At 38.0% G+C, this 21,488-nt stretch overlaps 12 non-coding genes across 12 annotated transcripts; all 12 read right to left on the bottom strand.

Moving 5' to 3' along the window:
- Window positions 1-411: 411 nt before the first annotated feature.
- On the bottom strand, window positions 412-493 carry trnas-gcu. The gene has a single exon. It is a non-coding gene; the product is annotated as a tRNA-Ser (tRNA).
- Window positions 494-1,061: 568 nt separating this feature from the next.
- On the bottom strand, window positions 1,062-1,135 carry trnat-ugu. Its single transcript has one exon. It is a non-coding gene; the product is annotated as a tRNA-Thr (tRNA).
- A 582-nt stretch (window positions 1,136-1,717) lies between these two features.
- On the bottom strand, window positions 1,718-1,791 carry trnat-agu. The gene has a single exon. It is a non-coding gene; the product is annotated as a tRNA-Thr (tRNA).
- Window positions 1,792-4,568: 2,777 nt separating this feature from the next.
- trnat-agu lies at window positions 4,569-4,642 on the bottom strand. The gene has a single exon. It is a non-coding gene; the product is annotated as a tRNA-Thr (tRNA).
- Window positions 4,643-9,044: 4,402 nt separating this feature from the next.
- Window positions 9,045-9,126, bottom strand: trnas-gcu. The gene has a single exon. It is a non-coding gene; the product is annotated as a tRNA-Ser (tRNA).
- A 965-nt stretch (window positions 9,127-10,091) lies between these two features.
- On the bottom strand, window positions 10,092-10,165 carry trnat-ugu. The gene has a single exon. It is a non-coding gene; the product is annotated as a tRNA-Thr (tRNA).
- Window positions 10,166-10,759: 594 nt separating this feature from the next.
- Window positions 10,760-10,833, bottom strand: trnat-agu. The gene has a single exon. It is a non-coding gene; the product is annotated as a tRNA-Thr (tRNA).
- A 1,559-nt stretch (window positions 10,834-12,392) lies between these two features.
- trnag-gcc lies at window positions 12,393-12,474 on the bottom strand. Its single transcript has one exon. It is a non-coding gene; the product is annotated as a tRNA-Ser (tRNA).
- Window positions 12,475-13,042: 568 nt separating this feature from the next.
- On the bottom strand, window positions 13,043-13,116 carry trnat-ugu. Its single transcript has one exon. It is a non-coding gene; the product is annotated as a tRNA-Thr (tRNA).
- Window positions 13,117-13,697: 581 nt separating this feature from the next.
- trnat-agu lies at window positions 13,698-13,771 on the bottom strand. Its single transcript has one exon. It is a non-coding gene; the product is annotated as a tRNA-Thr (tRNA).
- A 2,767-nt stretch (window positions 13,772-16,538) lies between these two features.
- Window positions 16,539-16,612, bottom strand: trnat-agu. The gene has a single exon. It is a non-coding gene; the product is annotated as a tRNA-Thr (tRNA).
- Window positions 16,613-20,987: 4,375 nt separating this feature from the next.
- On the bottom strand, window positions 20,988-21,069 carry trnas-gcu. Its single transcript has one exon. It is a non-coding gene; the product is annotated as a tRNA-Ser (tRNA).
- Between the last annotated feature and the right edge of the window lie 419 nt (window positions 21,070-21,488).

The raw sequence follows: 21,488 nt of genomic DNA, 5'->3' as shown, positions 1-21,488 counted from the left end.
AAACGACGGATTTTTCCCCCATTTTTGCCATTAATGAGCATGGCTATATCGGGGGTAATCTAAATGTTTGGCCATGTGGGCGAACGATCCGATTACGATCTGCCATGGGCTCAGCTGGACGAAAGCTGTCCCCACACACAATACGAAAATTATACGAATCCTCGATTCGTACAACAGGATCTGTGTGTCTATGGCAGGGATCTAAAACCTTGGATCTCCAGCTGTTAAGGAACTACAAGTCCCACAATGCATTTGCCTTTAGACTCCTTCATTAGACTCCTTAATTGCAATGTGGGACTTGTAGTTCCTTAACAGCTGGAGAGCCAAGGTTGCAGATCCCTGGTCTATGGGCACTCTTACTCACAGATGATACTACATTAGTGAGTGCACTAATTTTTGAAAATTACATGGCGACGAGGACGGGATTCGAACCCACGCGTGCAGAGCACAATGGATTAGCAGTCCATCGCCTTAACCACTCGGCCACCTCGTCTTGTATACACATAACTCAGTGTATCCATTCCCAAAGTATGAAGTGTTTGGCCCAGATCTGCAGGTTAGGAATACTGTCAGAATGTACTTGGAAATGCTTACGCTACAATATCCCTGAATAACTCCAGGAAATTCAGATTGTACCTTCAGGAACACCATAACTTTATTGGGTCCAGTCCTGACACTTAAGGGCCAATATCCAAACCTTTGTACACTTTTGCCCTTGATTTGTGTCTGTACATTATCCACCTGCTTAGTCTGTAAGGACTTTGATAAACACTTCTCAGAAACATTGGTCATTAGATTTCCTACTTACTTAAAACTAGTCACAGATTTTGAACAATCAGGGCTTAACTACACAGGAGATATCATAGGGTTTGTCAGATCGACAGATCCCATCCAAGAAGATCTTTAATATGTTGACCCCAGGCTACATTGCAATAACTTGCACCAAGTAGAATAGGTTGGTGGAACTACAAACAGTTTAAGATAGATTATTAATAGGATATAATCTACAAAATTATTTATAGCAGAAAGATAATAGTAATATAGACATGTCATTACAGCTTAGGCACCGCTGAGAGTCGAACTCAGGATCTTCTGTTTACAAGACAGACGCTTTAACCAACTAAGCCACAGCGCCACATCACATTTCCTGTATCACAGTTAATTATAATAAAAAAAACGTGTGCCCATTTAACAGTGGGCACACGTAGCTCTGCAAATATCTATAGCACTTTGGTGCATATAATAAATTATCTGACACTTTTAGAACATGATAAACATGATTTAAGTACAATGAAGTATATGTATATGTAATTAGAAGAAACAAGTTACTTCCCAATCATTATTAAGACCATATGGGTGCCGTGTTTTCAAAGTAAATATCCAATCTACTTCTTTTTGATCAATAATCCTTTTGATATCTCCTCCCCTTGGTCCTAATTTAACACTCTCTATGCCTTGAAATTTAACCTGATTAAAGTCGCCCCCATGTTTATACATGATATGTTTACCTATAGCTCATGACTGTGCTCATCCTCCTGTGTGTACTTTTCTACAATGTCAAATTGTACAGTGCTTCATATCTAAGTAGCGCTTTATAAAGTAATATATACAGACATACAAAAACATATGAACCATTAGGTCTGCCTGTCAGGTAACTGCCTGGTCACCTTAGTAACAGAGGATATGGCATTTATAAAATAAATATGTTGCAAAGTGAAGGCACTGCTGAGATTTGAACTCAGGATCTCCTGTTTACTAGACAGGCGCTTTAACCAACTAAGCCACAGCACCACCAACTACCTCAGCAACGCACCTTCACCAAGTCTATAACAAGGAATCCACACACACGTCTCAAGTTTTGCAAGCAATATTCTTATTTTGAGAAATACTTTTTCAAAAACATTGGCCATTAGATCTCCAAATAGCTTGAGAAACCTTAATCAGAAAATACTTACTGCACTGAGGGTGGGATCCACATATTTCGATACCTGTTCACAGGTTCAAGCTACTGAAACAAGGTTAAGGTTCTCCTTTTGTGCCAAAGCTCTTAGAAGACCAACAACCCCAAAAGCCATTCCTTCTTACAGGTCAGCATGAGCTTTGTACTTCCCCAGCCAAGTTTTATTCTTTGACTCAAATAAGTTGTGTGTGAGTTTTATGTTTTTCTGCTGTCTGTTTGTTCAATCTTAAGGATATTTGCTGGGTAACCATGCCTGTGTTTGCTATAGACTGTTTATCCAGCAATATATGTAGAACAAAACACTTTAGTCGCCCTGTGATAAATCACCTCTTCTTCGGGCCAACTAATCTCCCCAAACTGCCTCCTGCCAGCTAGAATCAACATCACTGGCGGAATGGTATTCGGAGCACTTTGTTTTTTCTGAAGTCGCCCAAAGTTTCCTCATATGGCAACTTCAGGTGACTTTGGAAAATCTGCAGGTCAGGAATACTGACAGAATGCCCTTGGAAATGCTTACGCTACAAAATTCCTGAAGACCTCCAGTAATTCATGGCATTTATAAATTAAATTGCAAAGTGAAGGCACTGCTGAGAGTCAAACTCAGGATCTCCTGTTTATTAGACAGACGCTTTAACCAACTAAGCCACAGCCCAATATCACAGTTGCCGTTTCACAGTTACCATATCACAGTTAATTAAAATAAAGTTTGGCTCAGTTTGATGTAAATCTTTCTATTTCCTGGTTTTTCCATTTATCAGTGGCACACGTAACTCTGCAAATATCGATAGCACTTTGGTGCAAGTGGCTACGGTCAATGTATTCCAGATCCTATGGTGATGCAGGGAAAGCAATTCCTCTAAATTGTATCATTATTGTCATGATCATTGTCTTGATTTCACCAAGAAGAGGAACAGTGGTGATGTAAACCAAGGAGAAAAGATTGAGTAGAGAGCAAAACGATTTTGTTTTGCAGAGCAACTGAAAAAATGTGCCATGCATTTTCAAAAAGAATCCTCTTTTTCGAGATGCTACATATGTTTGGAAACTTTTATTTTCTAATCACACCTTCAGCTATATACAAACACCTTTTATGCCTGCTAAACTTTTACTTAAACCTTCATACCTGTGAAGTTAGTCTTTACCTTTGGTCAGCATGCCATTGTTTGATTACCTGAGACCACTAATATCAGCCTTCCCTTCCCCCCTATCTGCCTGGGTTCAGCTTCTGGGCATCTTAAGATTTGATATTGGATTTATATTATTGTACCTTGTATATCACCTTGTATACCAGCTGTTACCCATCTCCAATAGGATTTTCTCATTATTTTATTGTCATTATCATTATTTTATTGTCATTTGTTTAAGTCTCCATCTGCTTTATTTTTCATTAAGGAAAAAAAGTTGTTTTAGTGAAAGATTTAACGGATCCTCTTAATAAAACCTTAATCCCTTAGTTCAATTCAAAGAAAACTTAAAATTGTATGAGCAGTAGCGTCACTAGAGGGGGGCGGGCCCCCTCCTTACGGCCGCATTTGTTAATGGCGCTGAGGGGGTGCGGGCCCTTGCCCGCTCACACCCCCTGCTCCCCGGTAGTTCTTCCACTGTGTATGAGTGAGATAGATATTTTTATCAAGTTTGCTAATGTGGTCATTTTCTGATCCATAAAAAAAACAACCTTATCCTCTCTGCTTATTGGTTAGCAGCAGCTTTGGTTGAGTTTATGGAATCCTCCACTAAGATATCAATTGACTCTCTTTCAAATGTGTATTCTGTATACTTCTCAGAAATATTGGTCATTAGATTTCCTTCTTGCATAAAACTAGTCACATATTTTACACAATCAAGACTTAACTACACAGGAGATACCATAGGATTGACAGATCACATCCAACAAGATCTGGAATATGTTGACACCAGCCTACATCGCAGCAACTTACACCAAGTAGAATAGGTTGGTAGAACTACAAAGAGCTTGAGATATCTTACTAATAGGATATCACCTACACACTTATTAAATGCACCAGAAAAGTAATATATACATGTTTATCCAGCAATATATGAAGATAGGTTCAAGCTACTCACCTACTCAACCAAGGTTGTGTGCCAAAGCTCTTAGAAGACCAACAACCCTAAAAGCCATTCCTTCTAACAGGTCGGCATGAGCTTAGTACTTCCCCAGCCAAGTTTTATTCTGTGACTCAAATAAGTTGTGTGTGTTTTATATACATACATATATATATATATATATACATATATATATATATATATATATATATATATATATATATATATATATATATATATATATATATATATATATATATATATATATATATATATATATCTATGTTTGTTCAATCTTAAGGATATTTGCTGGGTTACCATGCCTGTGCACCAACCATACAAAGTAGAAAGTGGGTTAGTTGTCCCATGATAAGAGTACTCATTTTTAAGACAGATACATTAGAGATATTATTTCCCAATCCAAATTGTATTCTTATATCAACTTTTTGCACTGGGAAATGCTTATTTCACAATAACCAACCAGTTAGCACTGCGGCCAGGTCTGCCTATATACAGCATGTGGTATTTAGACATGTGAAAAGATAGGCACTGCTGAGAATTGAACTCAGGATCTCCTGTTTACTAGACAGGCGCTTTAACCAACTAAGCCACAGCACCAACACCTAATGATATGAACTGCTTGAAATTCTGGATGCTATATCCGCTTTCTCGCCAGGGAAGTCGCCAGGGTTGGATGGTTTACCATCAGAATGGTATGGGATACATGGGACATTGGTAATGAAAAAAATTTAAAAAGTTGTTTAATGATGTACTGGAGGGGGGGGAGCACTGCCGAGTTCAATGAGTGAAACTTTAATTACCTTACTTCTCAAGCTGGGAAAAGACCCCTTGCAATGTTCATCATATAGACCCATTTCATTGATAAATGTTGATGCAAAAATTCTTTCGAAGCGCCTTAATCAAGCTATACATTCTGTAATCTCAACTGATCAAACAGGTTTTATAACGGGCCGTTCCACAATTTAAGACGCCTATATACTAACATTGGAGTGAATCATGACAACAGTGGGCATAGAGTAACAGTAGCGCTTGATAATGAAAAAGCATTTGATTCTGTCGAATGGAACTACTTACGGCAAATATTACATGTTATGGGCATGGGAGATCATTTTTTTAAATGGGTTAAGGCTCTTTATCATAATCCTAAAGCTAAGGTGAGAACTAATCAAAATATCTCTGAATTATTTGATGTTGCTAGGGGAACTCGGCAGGGCTGCCCACTTTCGCCTTTGCTATTTGCTCTAGCAATGGAGCCGTTGGCTATGTTGGTAAAAGAAGATGTGGAAGTGTCAGGTCTAAGAGTCGGATCCCATGTTGAAAAAATTGCAATGTATGCAGATGACACTTTATTATTTTTAATAAAAATAATTATGAAAAGCATTGGACTTAATTAATGCTCACACAGCATTTTCTGGTCTTAAGATCAATTGGTCAAAGTCTACAATTTTCCCAATAGACCAATTCCTCCCGGACCAATCCCTTATGCATACTGATATGGAATGGGTGGATACATTTAAATATTTAGGTATTTGGATAAATAAAGATTTACACAAATTTATAGATTTGAATCTGAGCCCAATCTTTTCATTTTTGGAAGTAAACACTAAAACGTGGTCCCAGATTCCATTAACCTTCCTGGGTAAAATAAATTTATTCAAAATTGCGTCCTGCCCAAATTTACTTATGTTTTTCGACAGACCCCGATTTCTATCCCGAAAACATTGTTTAAAAAGCTGGATACTCTTCTTACTACTGTATACTGGGCAAATGATCATCCTAGAGTCTCTCTGTCTACCCTTCAACTACCCACTGCAGCTGGTGGTCTAGCTGCTCCTAATATGCTTTCCTATAACTTATCTTCTAAACTAGCAACTGCATGGTGGTGGCTATCCCCGTCTGGGTCAAACGCAGCTACCGAATCTCATATATTAGGGTCCTCAGAAGCCTTAAAAAATCTGTTATACAGGGGAGTAGAGGTAAATAGATAGGTTACACCATTAATGAAAGCCACGGTAGCTAATTGGAAACTAGCTCAAAAATATTTTCGAAGGGAAAATACTTACTGCTCCAAATTCTCTTCCTTATGGTTCAATCCGAACTTGCCTCACCTAACAGCGATTCCTGATCCCCAAATTTGGGCAAAATATCAAATAAAATATATTGGTGACATAATTGATCAAGGGAAACTATTATCTTTCAATGATCTAAAATCCAAATTTAGTCTTCCGAAGCAAATGTTTTTCAGATATTTGCAACTACGTCATGCTATCCAGGCCCAACTACCATTTGCAATTATAGAAATTAGTCCTACTAAATTGGAGGAATATATCCATACTCCGGGATTGCGTTAACCTATGTCCCAATTATATAAACTAATTAGTCTTCCCTTACCACAAATACTTCCCAAATTATACTTGAAATGGAATATAGATATACCAACATTAACTCCAGATTTATGAGAAGAAGTTTTGGAGTCGGCGTTTGAATCTCTTATAAGTGTCAGGGATAAAATGATACAATTCCGATATCTACACAGGATTTACCTCACCCAACACAGATTATCCTTAATATCCAACACTATTCCTGATGAGTGCCCTAAATGTCACCATACACCAGCTACTTTTATGCATATGGTCTGGTCCTGCAGCAAGCTCCAAGTATTTTGGAAAGAGATTGTAGAAGAATGTATGGAGGTTTCCTCTATTCCTCTACTTCTGGATCCTTTGCCTATTCTGCTTAATTATGTGGAAAGTATAACCCCTATACATAAAATTAGAAGTCTCTTAACAGCTTTATTTATTTATGCCAAAAAATTGATAGCTATTAACTGGAAGGGTACTGCAGCACCCACAAAAAAGCAATGGATCACTATGGTAAATAACAATATTCCCATGTAAACTAACGTACTTAAAAAGAGGTTGTCCGGCTAAGTTTGATGCTGATTGAAATGATTGGGGCAGCTAAACACCTCCCCTAAAAGTAGGAAGATGAGTAGCCCCACATGGAGATAAACCCAAAGTATAAAATAGAGCTTTTAATAAATTTATGAGAGTTTAATGGATAACGAAGGTAGTACACCTCTCGGTTTGAGTTATGGTTGGCAGCCAGTTCGGGTAATGTTGGGGAAAATATGTTAAGTGCATATACTGGTGAATAAAAAATGTATGTAAGTTCATGACTTAAGGTGAAACCTGCTGATACAATGACACATTGTATCTGAGTTATTACCTTCAATGTATAACAATCTCAAACTCTGAAATGTGTAAAATGACTGTCAATGATTGAAGGACACTGATGTTTGAATATGTCAAAGTTTATTGAGCATGAACACAGATGTATATGCAATGGGAAAATTCAATAAAAATAATTGTTAAAACAAACTAAAAAACATATCAAATGATAGACAATGTATCCAAAATACGGAGAGGGGGAGACTGAGTAAAACTTTTACCAATAAAAGAAGCAAGATGGATCAGAAAATTGGAAACGTTAGCAATTGGAATTGGGAGACTGGGAGATGCACTGGGTGCTAATGTCACAATATACAACTATTTGGCACAATGTAATGTCACCACATGCAACATGGGATTTATTTATCTAACAATGTCAAGTCCACTATCAATACTAAAAAAAGTGATCAAGCAGTTGCAAACCACTTCCTTGTTGCAGGCCATGGGGTTCAACAAATAAAATATCAAATAATAGACAATGTACCCAAAATATGGAGAGGGGGACACTGAGTAAAATTTTTACCGATAAAAGAAGCAAGATGGATCAGAAAATTGGAAACGTTAGCCCCCCATGGCCTCAACAGGGAATATGATTTAAGTAAGATTTATCATTTAAAAAATTTTTAACAAACCATTTTTAATCTGTATATTTATCGAGAATATTTTACTTATATGTATCTTTTGTATATTTTTACAGTTAAGCTTTTTCACGAGAAAATGTATGGACGCTAAGGAAAAGGATGTTTCACTAAGGTAGACAGAAGAATCCACATGTAATTCTATGTATTGAAATGGAAACAATGTTGTAGACTGCATATGTGATACATTGTTTAGGTGGTTGTAAATGTTTGAATACACCATTAGGGGTCACTATGATGCAATGTATAAATAACTGTGCACAGGTGCTGCTGAGGTGCCTTGATAAAAGTACGAAGAAAAGATTCACTGGCACACAGGTACTGCTGGCAGGGTGAAAAACCCTTGCTTTAAATTTATTAATGCGGCATGCAACGTTTCAGGGACAACCCCTTTATCAAGCATGCTTTTATCATGTGACTTGTGCCTGCACTTTAGGAGAGAAATGCTTTCTGGCAGGCTGCTGTTTTTCCTTCTCAATGGAACTGAATGTGTCTCAGTGGGACATGGGTTTTTACTATTGAGTGTTGTTCTTAGATCTACCAGGCAGCTGTTATCTTGTGTTAGGGAGCTGCTATCTGGTTACCTTCCCATTGTTCTTTTGTTTGGCTGCTGGGGGGGAAAAGGGAGGGGGTGGTATCACTCCAACTTGCAGTACAGCAGAAAAGAGTGATTGAAGTTTATAATAGCACAAGTCACATGACTTGAGGCAGCTGGGAAATTGACAATAGCCCCATGTCAGATTTCAAAACTGAATATAAAAAAATCTGTTTGCTCTTTTGAGAAATGCATTTCAGTGCAGAATTCTGCTTGAGCAGCACTATTAACTGATTCATTTGGGGGAAAAATTATCTCCCCATGACAGTATGCCTTTAAGGTGGCCATAGACGCAAAGATCCGCTCGTTTGGCGACATCGCCAAACGAGCGGATCTTTCCCCGATATGCCATTAATGAGCATGGCTAAATCATGGGTAATCTGATTGTTTGGCTGTATGATCTGATTACGATGTGACATGGGCTCCGCCAGACGAAAGCTGTCGGTACTCCCCACACACGATCCGAAAAGCGTAAGAATCCTTACTCAAAGATGACACTACATTAGTGAGTGCACTAATTTATGAAAATTACATTGCGACGAGGATGGGATTCGAACCCACGCGTGCAGAGCACAATGGATTAGCAGTCCATCGCCTTAACCACTCGGCCACCTCGTCTTGTATACGCCAAATCCAATGTATCCATTCCCAAAGTATGAAGTGTTTGGCCCAAATGTTTTTATTTCTTTTATTCTTTATCGCACATTTGCCAGGTTGTTTTGCCTCAGCTGGGAAGTGCAGGATAACCAGACAAAAACAAATCCATAAGCTCCCAATGACTCAAAATAGTATTTAATAACACTCTATCCACTGGGTCTTCCACCAAAGTATTTTTCTTTCCATAGCACAGACACAGATACAGGAAAGTATGTTATCTTAATAAATCCAGATTTTAAGATATATCCTTTTTTGCTTTGGGGTTAAAAACAATTAAAACAGACCGAAGAACCAATGTAAAAGGGGGTGTATAGTCCAGTGAGAAAAATAAATTCTACCTGTAGAGTAAGAAACATTGGTGGGTAACCAGCAACACAGGCAATGTCTTTCCTGCCCTGTTGCAGTTGGATTAGTTACCTACCATACGGTTACTCAAGCAAATAACCTAATTATTGTGGATGAAAAATGAAAGCACAGTTAAGTCCAAATATCACTCAGTGACCCTCATGCAGTATGGGATATCTCTATCTATCTATCTATCTATCTATCTATCTATCTATCTATCTATTATCTATCTGTCTGTCTATCTATCTAAATCTATCTATCTATCATTATCTATCTATTATCTATCTATTATCTATCAAAATCTATCTATCTATCTTTCTATCTCTCTCTCTTTCTATCTAACTATATCTATCTTTTTATCTAACTATATCTATCTATCTATCATCAAGACAATGCCAACTCAGAATCCCTCATTTACAAGGCAGGCACATTAACCAACCAACACTAATAATTCATGCCACAAGATGTGCACCAACCATACAAAGTGGAAAGAACTCGCATTCTCATTAATCTCCTACTTAAAAGGCTGTAAACCAATAGTTGTCCTGTGATAAGAGTAATCAGACCAGACTCAGATCGACAAGCACTGCTGAGAGTTGAACTCAGGATATTCTGTTTACAAGACAGACGCTTTAACCAACTAAGCCACAGCACCAGATAACAGTTACCATCTCACAGTTAATTAAAATAAAATTTGGCTCAGTTTGATGTAAATCTTTCTATTTCCTGGTTTTCCCATTTAACAGTGGCACACGTAGCTCTGCAAATATCGATAGCACTTTGGTGCATATATTAAATTATCTGACACTTTTAGAACATGATAAACATGATTTAAGTACAATGAAGTATATGTAAATGTAATTAGAAGAAACAAGTTACTTCCCAATCATTATTAAGACCATATGGGTGCCATGTTTTCAAAGTAAATATCCAATAATCCTTTTGATATCTCCTCCCCTTGGTACTAATTTAACACTCTCTATGCCTTGAAATTTAACCTGATTAAAGTCGCCCCCATGTTTATACATGATATGTTTACCTATAGCTCATGACTGTGCTCATCCTCCTGTGTGTACTTTTCTACAATGTCAAATTGTACAGTGCTTCGTATATAAGTAGCGCTTTATAAAGTAATATATACATACATAAAAAAAACATATGAACCATTAGGTCTGCCTGTCATGTAACTGCCTGGTCACCTTAGCAACAAAGGATATGGCATTTATAAAATAAACATGTCGCAACGTGAAGGCACTGCTGAGATTCGAACTCAGGATCTCCTGTTTACTAGACAGGCGCTTTAACCAACTAAGCCACAGCGCCACCAACTATGCTCAGCACAACACCTTCACCAACTCTATAACAAGGAATCCACACACACATCTCAAGTTTTGCAAGCAATATTCTTACTTTGAAAAATAATTTTTCAAAACCATTGGCCATTAGATCTCCAAATAGCTTGAGAAACCTTAATCAGACAATTATTACTGCACTGAGGGTGGGATCCACATATTCCGATACCTGTTCACAGGTTCAAGCTACTGAAACAAGGTTGAGGCTCTCCTTTTGTGCCAAAGCTCTTAGAAGACCAACAACCGCAAAAGCCATTCCTTCTAATGGGTCGGCATGAGCTTTGCACTTCCCCAGCCAAGTTTTATTCTGTGACTCAAATAAGTTGTGTGTGAGTTTTATGTTTTTCTGCTGTCTGTTTGTTCAATCTTAAGGATATTTGCTGGGTAACCATGCCTGTGTTAGCTATAGACTGTTTATCCTGCAATATATGTAGAACAAAACAAACAGCCTCCTTATCTTTGCTATAGCTATATCTATGGACAGAGACACACACTCAGATTCAGTGAGCTTAAAGGTGGCCATACACGGGCAGATAAAGCTGTCGATATCGGTCGTTTGGACCAATTTGACAGCTTATCTGCCCGTGTATGGGGGCTTCCAACGGGTCTTCCCGATCAATATCTGGCCAAGATATCGATCGGGAAGGTTTGATTTTTAACCGACCCGTCGGAGCCGCTTGGCGTACTGTAATTCGATCGTTCGGCCATACGAATTTATCTATCTATCATTATGATGCTACCAACTCAGAATCCTTCATTTACAAGGCAGGCACATTAACCAACCAAGCCACAACACCAATAATTCATGCCACAAGATGTGCACCAACCATACAAAGTGGAAAGAACTCACATTCTCATTAATCTTCTACTTAAAAGGGTGTAAACCAATAGTTGTCCCATGATAAGAGTAATCATATTTGAGACAGATACATTAGAGATATTATTTCCCCATTCAAATTGTATTTTTATACCAACTTAACAGCTCCAATCATAAACACCAGACTTGGAGTAGTTTTACTTTGGCAGTTGCAACTAGTATTACAGGTGTTAACAGAGCTTAAGATACCATGCCTTAAGGTGGCCATAGACGCAAAGATCCGCTCGTTTGGCGACATCACCAAACGACGGATTTTTCCCCCATTTTTGCCATTAATGAGCATGGCTATATCGGGGGTAATCTAAATGTTTGGCCATGTGGGCGAACGATCCGATTACGATCTGCCATGGGCTCAGCTGGACGAAAGCTGTCCCCACACACAATACGAAAATTATACGAATCCTCGATTCGTACAACAGGATCTGTGTGTCTATGGCAGGGATCTAAAACCTTGGATCTCCAGCTGTTAAGGAACTACAAGTCCCACAATGCATTTGCCTTTAGACTCCTTCATTAGACTCCTTAATTGCAATGTGGGACTTGTAGTTCCTTAACAGCTGGAGAGCCAAGGTTGCAGATCCCTGGTCTATGGGCACTCTTACTCACAGATGATACTACATTAGTGAGTGCACTAATTTTTGAAAATTACATGGCGACGAGGACGGGATTCGAACCCACGCGTGCAGAGCACAATGGATTAGCAGTCCATCGCCTTAACCACTCGGCCACCTCGTCTTGTATACACATAACTCAGTGTATCCATTCCCAAAGTATGAAGTGTTTGGCCCAGATCTGCAGGTTAGGAATACTGTCAGAATGTACTTGGAAATGCTTACGCTACAATATCCCTGAATAACTCCAGGAAATTCAGATTGTACCTTCAGGAACACCATAACTTTATTGGGTCCAGTCCTGACACTTAAGGGCCAATATCCAAACCTTTGTACACTTTTGCCCTTGATTTGTGTCTGTACATTATCCACCTGCTTAGTCTGTAAGGACTTTGATAAACACTTCTCAGAAACATTGGTCATTAGATTTCCTACTTACTTAAAACTAGTCACAGATTTTGAACAATCAGGGCTTAACTACACAGGAGATATCATAGGGTTTGTCAGATCGACAGATCCCATCCAAGAAGATCTTTAATATGTTGACCCCAGGCTACATTGCAATAACTTGCACCAAGTAGAATAGGTTGGTGGAACTACAAACAGTTTAAGATAGATTATTAATAGGATATAATCTACAAAATTATTTATAGCAGAAAGATAATAGTAATATAGACATGTCATTACAGCTTAGGCACCGCTGAGAGTCGAACTCAGGATCTTCTGTTTACAAGACAGACGCTTTAACCAACTAAGCCACAGCGCCACATCACATTTCCTGTATCACAGTTAATTATAATAAAAAAACGTGTGCCCATTTAACAGTGGGCACACGTAGCTCTGCAAATATCTATAGCACTTTGGTGCATATAATAAATTATCTGACACTTTTAGAACATGATAAACATGATTTAAGTACAATGAAGTATATGTATATGTAATTAGAAGAAACAAGTTACTTCCCAATCATTATTAAGACCATATGGGTGCCGTGTTTTCAAAGTAAATATCCAATCTACTTCTTTTTGATCAATAATCCTTTTGATATCTCCTCCCCTTGGTCCTAATTTAACACTCTCTATGCCTTGAAATTTAACCTGATTAAAGTCGCCCCCATGTTTATACATGATATGTTTACCTATAGCTCATGACTGTGCTCATCCTCCTGTGTGTACTTTTCTACAATGTCAAATTGTACAGTGCTTCATATCTAAGTAGCGCTTTATAAAGTAATATATACAGACATACAAAAACATATGAACCATTAGGTCTGCCTGTCAGGTAACTGCCTGGTCACCTTAGTAACAGAGGATATGGCATTTATAAAATAAATATGTTGCAAAGTGAAGGCACTGCTGAGATTTGAACTCAGGATCTCCTGTTTACTAGACAGGCGCTTTAACCAACTAAGCCACAGCACCACCAACTACCTCAGCAACGCACCTTCACCAAGTCTATAACAAGGAATCCACACACACGTCTCAAGTTTTGCAAGCAATATTCTTATTTTGAGAAATACTTTTTCAAAAACATTGGCCATTAGATCTCCAAATAGCTTGAGAAACCTTAATCAGAAAATACTTACTGCACTGAGGGTGGGATCCACATATTTCGATACCTGTTCACAGGTTCAAGCTACTGAAACAAGGTTAAGGTTCTCCTTTTGTGCCAAAGCTCTTAGAAGACCAACAACCCCAAAAGCCATTCCTTCTTACAGGTCAGCATGAGCTTTGTACTTCCCCAGCCAAGTTTTATTCTTTGACTCAAATAAGTTGTGTGTGAGTTTTATGTTTTTCTGCTGTCTGTTTGTTCAATCTTAAGGATATTTGCTGGGTAACCATGCCTGTGTTTGCTATAGACTGTTTATCCAGCAATATATGTAGAACAAAACACTTTAGTCGCCCTGTGATAAATCACCTCTTCTTCGGGCCAACTAATCTCCCCAAACTGCCTCCTGCCAGCTAGAATCAACATCACTGGCGGAATGGTATTCGGAGCACTTTGTTTTTTCTGAAGTCGCCCAAAGTTTCCTCATATGGCAACTTCAGGTGACTTTGGAAAATCTGCAGGTCAGGAATACTGACAGAATGCCCTTGGAAATGCTTACGCTACAAAATTCCTGAAGACCTCCAGTAATTCATGGCATTTATAAATTAAATTGCAAAGTGAAGGCACTGCTGAGAGTCAAACTCAGGATCTCCTGTTTATTAGACAGACGCTTTAACCAACTAAGCCACAGCCCAATATCACAGTTGCCGTTTCACAGTTACCATATCACAGTTAATTAAAATAAAGTTTGGCTCAGTTTGATGTAAATCTTTCTATTTCCTGGTTTTTCCATTTATCAGTGGCACACGTAACTCTGCAAATATCGATAGCACTTTGGTGCAAGTGGCTACGGTCAATGTATTCCAGATCCTATGGTGATGCAGGGAAAGCAATTCCTCTAAATTGTATCATTATTGTCATGATCATTGTCTTGATTTCACCAAGAAGAGGAACAGTGGTGATGTAAACCAAGGAGAAAAGATTGAGTAGAGAGCAAAACGATTTTGTTTTGCAGAGCAACTGAAAAAATGTGCCATGCATTTTCAAAAAGAATCCTCTTTTTCGAGATGCTACATATGTTTGGAAACTTTTATTTTCTAATCACACCTTCAGCTATATACAAACACCTTTTATGCCTGCTAAACTTTTACTTAAACCTTCATACCTGTGAAGTTAGTCTTTACCTTTGGTCAGCATGCCATTGTTTGATTACCTGAGACCACTAATATCAGCCTTCCCTTCCCCCCTATCTGCCTGGGTTCAGCTTCTGGGCATCTTAAGATTTGATATTGGATTTATATTATTGTACCTTGTATATCACCTTGTATACCAGCTGTTACCCATCTCCAATAGGATTTTCTCATTATTTTATTGTCATTATCATTATTTTATTGTCATTTGTTTAAGTCTCCATCTGCTTTATTTTTCATTAAGGAAAAAAAGTTGTTTTAGTGAAAGATTTAACGGATCCTCTTAATAAAACCTTAATCCCTTAGTTCAATTCAAAGAAAACTTAAAATTGTATGAGCAGTAGCGTCACTAGAGGGGGGCGGGCCCCCTCCTTACGGCCGCATTTGTTAATGGCGCTGAGGGGGTGCGGGCCCTTGCCCGCTCACACCCCCTGCTCCCCCGGTAGTTCTTCCACTGTGTATGAGTGAGATAGATATTTTTATCAAGTTTGCTAATGTGGTCATTTTCTGATCCATAAAAAAAACAACCTTATCCTCTCTGCTTATTGGTTAGCAGCAGCTTTGGTTGAGTTTATGGAATCCTCCACTAAGATATCAATTGACTCTCTTTCAAATGTGTATTCTGTATACTTCTCAGAAATATTGGTCATTAGATTTCCTTCTTGCATAAAACTAGTCACATATTTTACACAATCAAGACTTAACTACACAGGAGATACCATAGGATTGACAGATCACATCCAACAAGATCTGGAATATGTTGACACCAGCCTACATCGCAGCAACTTACACCAAGTAGAATAGGTTGGTAGAACTACAAAGAGCTTGAGATATCTTACTAATAGGATATCACCTACACACTTATTAAATGCACCAGAAAAGTAATATATACATGTTTATCCAGCAATATATGAAGATAGGTTCAAGCTACTCACCTACTCAACCAAGGTTGTGTGCCAAAGCTCTTAGAAGACCAACAACCCTAAAAGCCATTCCTTCTAACAGGTCGGCATGAGCTTAGTACTTCCCCAGCCAAGTTTTATTCTGTGACTCAAATAAGTTGTGTGTGTTTTATATACATACATATATATATATATATACATATATATATATATATATATATATATATATATATATATATATATATATATATATATATATATATATATATATATATATATATATATTATGTTTGTTCAATCTTAAGGATATTTGCTGGGTTACCATGCCTGTGCACCAACCATACAAAGTAGAAAGTGGGTTAGTTGTCCCATGATAAGAGTACTCATTTTTAAGACAGATACATTAGAGATATTATTTCGCAATCCAAATTGTATTCTTATATCAACTTTTTGCACTGGGAAATGCTTATTTCACAATAACCAACCAGTTAGCACTGCGGCCAGGTCTGCCTATGTACAGCATGTGGTATTTAGACATGTGAAAAGATAGGCACTGCTGAGATTTGAACTCAGGATCTCCTGTTTACTAGACAGGCGCTTTAACCAACTAAGCCACAGCACCAACACCTAATGCTATGAACTGCTTGAAATTCTGGATGCTATATCCGCTTTCTCGCCAGGGAAGTCGCCAGGGTTGGATGGTTTACCATCAGAATGGTATGGGATACATGGGACATTGGTAATGAAAAAAATTTAAAAAGTTGTTTAATGATGTACTGGAGGGGGGGGAGCACTGCCGAGTTCAATGAGTGAAACTTTAATTACCTTACTTCTCAAGCTGGGAAAAGACCCCTTGCAATGTTCATCATATAGACCCATTTCATTGATAAATGTTGATGCAAAAATTCTTTCGAAGCGCCTTAATCAAGCTATACATTCTGTAATCTCAACTGATCAAACAGGTTTTATAACGGGCCGTTCCACAATTTAAGACACCTATATACTAACATTGGAGTGAATCATGACAACAGTGGGCATAGAGTAACAGTAGCGCTTGATAATGAAAAAGCATTTGATTCTGTCGAATGGAACTACTTACGGGAAATATTACAGGTTATGGGCATGGGAGATAATTTTTTGAAATGGGTAAAGGCTCTTTATCATAATCCTAAAGCTAAGGTGAGAACTAATCAAAATATCAATTTGATGTTGCTAGGGGAACTCGGCAGGGCTGCCCACTTTCGCCTTTGCTATTTGCTCTAGCAAAGGAGCCGTTGGCTATGTTGGTAAAAGAAGATCTGGAAGTGTCAGGTCTAAGAGTCGGATCCCATGTTGAAAAAATTGCAATGTATGCAGATGACACTTTATTATTTTTAATAAAAATAATTATGAAAAGCATTGGACTTAATTAATGCTCACACAGCATTTTCTGGTCTTAAGATTAATTGGTCAAAGTCTACAATTTTCCCAATAGACCAATTCCTCCCGGACCAATCCCTTATGCATACTGATATGGAATGGGTGGATACATTTAAATATTTAGGTATTTGGATAAATAAAGATTTACACAAATCTATAGATTTGAATCTGAGCCCAATCTTATCATTTTTGGAAGTAAACACTTAAGTGTGGTTCCAGATTCCATTAACCTTCCTGGGTAAAATAAATTTATTCAAAATGGCGTCCTGCCCAAATTTACTTATTTTTTTCGACAGACCCCGATTTCTATCCCAAAAACATTGTTTAAAAAGCTGGATTCTCTTCTTACTACTGTATACTGGGCAAATGATCATCCTAGAGTCTCTCTGTCTACCCTTCAACTACCCACTGCAGCTGGTGGTCTAGCTGCTCCTTATATGCTTTCCTATAACTTATCTTCTAAACTAGCAACTGCATGGTGGTGGCTATCCCCGTCTGGGTCAAACGCAGCTACCGAATCTCATATATTAGGGTCCTCAGAAGCCTTAAAAAATCTGTTATACAGGGGAGTAGAGGTAAATAGATAGGTTACACCATTAATGAAAGCCACGGTAGCTAATTGGAAACTAGCTCAAAAATATTTTCGAAGGGAAAATACTTACTGCTCCAAATTCTCTCCCTTATGGTTCAATCTGAACTTGCTTCACCTAACAGCGATTCCTGATCCCCAAATTTGGGCAAAATATCAAATAAAATATATTGGTGACATAATTGATCAAGGGAAACTATTATCTTTCAATGATCTAAAATCCAAATTTAGTCTTCCGAAGCAAATGTTTTTCAGATATTTGCAACTACGTCATGCTATCCAGGCCCAACTACCATTTGCAATTATAGAAATTAGTCCTACTAAATTGGAGGAATATATCCATACTCCAGGATTGCGTTAACCTATGTCCCAATTATATAAACTAATTACTTTTCCCTTACCACAAATACTTCCCAAATTATACTTGAAATGGAATATAGATATACCAACATTAACTCCAGATTTATGGGAAGAAGTTTTGGAGTCGGCGTTTGAATCTCTTATAAGTGTCAGGGATAAAATGATACAATTCCGATATCTACACAGGATTTACCTCACCCAACACAGATTATCCTTAATATCCAACACTATTCCTGATGAGTGCCCTAAATGTCACCATACACCAGCTACTTTTGTGCATATGGTCTGGTCCTGCAGCAAGCTCCAAGTATTTTGGAAAGAGATTGTAGAAGAATGTATGGAGGTTTCCTCTATTCCTCTACTTCTGGATCCTCTGCCTATTCTGCTTAATTATGTGGAAATTATAATCCCTATACATAAAATTAGAAGTCTCTTAACAGCTTTATTTATTTATGCCAAAAAATTGATAGCTATTAACTGGAAGGGTACTGCAGCACCCACAAAAAAGCAATGGATCACTATGGTAAATAACAATATTCCCATGTAAACTAACATACTTAAAAAGAGCTTGTCCGGCTAAGTTTGATGCTGAATGGAATGATTGGGCAGCTAAACACCTCCCCTAAAAGTAGGAAGATGAGTAGCCCCACATGGAGATAAACCCAAAGTATAGAATAGAGCTTTTAATAAATTTATGAGAGTTTAATGGATAACGACGGTAGTACACCTCTCGGTTTGAGTTATGGTTGGCAGCCAGTTCGGGTAATGTTGGGGAAAATATGTTAAGTGCATATACTGGTGAATAAAAAATGTATGTAAGTTCATGACTTAAGGTGAAACCTGCTGATACAATGACACGTTGTATCTGAGTTATTACCTTCAATGTATAACAATCTCAAACTCTGAAATGTGTAAAATGACTGTCAATGATTGAAGGACACTGATGTTTGAATATGTCAAAGTTTATTGAGCATGAACACAGATGTATATGCAATGGGAAAATTCAATAAAAATAATTGTTAAAACAAAATAAAAAAAATATCAAATGATAGACAATGTATCCAAAATACGGAGAGGGGGAGACTAAGTAAAACTTTTACCGATAAAAGAAGCAAGATGGATCAGAAAATTGGAAACGTTAGCAATTGGGATTGGGAGACTGGGAGATGCACTGGGTGCTAATGTCACAATATACAACTATTTGGCACATTGTTACATCACCTCATGCAGCATGGGATTTATATATATAACAATGTCAAGTCCTCTATCAATACTAAAAAAAGTGATCAAGCAGTTGCAAACCCCTTCCTTGTTGCAGGCCATGGGGTTCAACAATTAATATATCAATTAATAGACAATGTACCCAAAATACGGAGAAGGGGAGACCGATAAAAGAAGCAAGATGGATCAGAAAATTGGAAACGTTAGCCCCCCATGGCTTCAACAGGGAATATGATTTAAGTAAGATTTATCATTAAACAATTTTTTAACAAACCATTTTTAATCTGTATATTTATCGAGAATATTTTACTTATCTTATCTTTTGCATATTTTTACAGTTAAGCTTTTTCACGAGAAAATGTATGGACACTAAGGAAAAGGATGTTTCACTAAGGTAGACAGAAGAATCCACATGTAATTCTATGTATTGAAATGGAAACAATGTTGTAGACTGCATATGTGATACATTGTTTAGGTGGTTGTAAATGTTTGAATACACCATTAGGGGTCACTATGATGCAATGTATAAATAACTGTGCACAGGTGCTGCTGAGGTGCCTTGATAAAAGTACGAAGAAAAGATTCACTGGCACACAGGTACTGCTGGCAGGGTGAAACACCCTTGCTTTAAATTTATTAATGCGGCATGCAACGTTTCAGGGACAACCCCTTTATCAAGCATGCTTTTATCATGTGACTTGTGCCTGCACTTTAGGAGAGAAATGCTTTCTGGCAGGCTGCTGTTTTTCCTTCTCAATGTAACTGAATGTGTCTCAGTGGGACATGGGTTTTTACTATTGAGTGTTGTTCTTAGATCTACCAGGCAGCTGTTATCTTGTGTTAGGGAGCTGTTATCTGGTTACCTTCCCATTGTTCTTTTGTTTGGCTGCTGGGGGGAAAGGGAGGGGGTGGTATCACTCCAACTTGCAGTACAGCAGAAAAGAGTGATTGAAGTTTATAATAGCACAAGTCACATGACTTGAGGCAGCTGGGAAATTGACAATAGCCCCATGTCAGATTTCAAAACTGAATATAAAAAAATCTGTTTGCTCTTTTGAGAAATGCATTTCAGTGCAGAATTCTGCTTGAGCAGCACTATTAACTGATTCATTTGGGGGAAAAATTATCTACCCATGACAGTATGCCTTTAAGGTGGCCATAGACGCAAAGATCCGCTCGTTTGGCGACATCGCCAAACGAGCGGATCTTTCCCCGATATGCCATTAATGAGCATGGCTAAATCATGGGTAATCTGATTGTTTGGCTGTATGATCTGATTACGATGTGACATGGGCTCCGCCAGACGAAAGCTGTCGGTACTCCCCACACACGATCCGAAAAGCGTAAGAATCCTTACTCAAAGATGATACTACATTAGTGAGTGCACTAATTTTTGAAAATTACATTGCGACGAGGATGGGATTCGAACCCACGCGTGCAGAGCACAATGGATTAGCAGTCCATCGCCTTAACCACTCGGCCACCTCGTCTTGTATACACCAAATCCAATGTATCCATTCCCAAAGTATGAAGTGTTTGGCCCAAATGTTTTTATTTCTATATTCTTTATCGCACATTTGCCAGGTTGTTTTGCCTCAGCTGGGAAGTGCAGGATAACCAGACAAAAACAAATCCATAAGCTCCCAATGATTTAAAATAGTATTTAATAACACTCTTTCCACTGGGTCTTCCACCAAAGTATTTTTCTTTCCATAGCACAGACACAGATACAGGAAAGTATGTTATCTTAATAAATCCAGATTTTAAGATATATCCTTTTTTGCTTTGGGGTTAAAAACAATTAAAACAGACCGAAGAACCAATGTAAAAGGGGGTGTATAGTCCAGTGAGAAAAATAAATTCTACCTGTAGAGTAAGAAACATTGGTGGGTAACCAGCAACACAGGCA

The sequence above is a fragment of the Xenopus laevis genome, chromosome 3L (genome assembly GCF_017654675.1).
Source record: "Xenopus laevis strain J_2021 chromosome 3L, Xenopus_laevis_v10.1, whole genome shotgun sequence".
Lineage (NCBI taxonomy): Eukaryota > Metazoa > Chordata > Amphibia > Anura > Pipidae > Xenopus > Xenopus laevis.
Note: the sequence above shows the minus strand (reverse complement) of the source record. Positions and strands in the feature narration are given on the sequence as shown.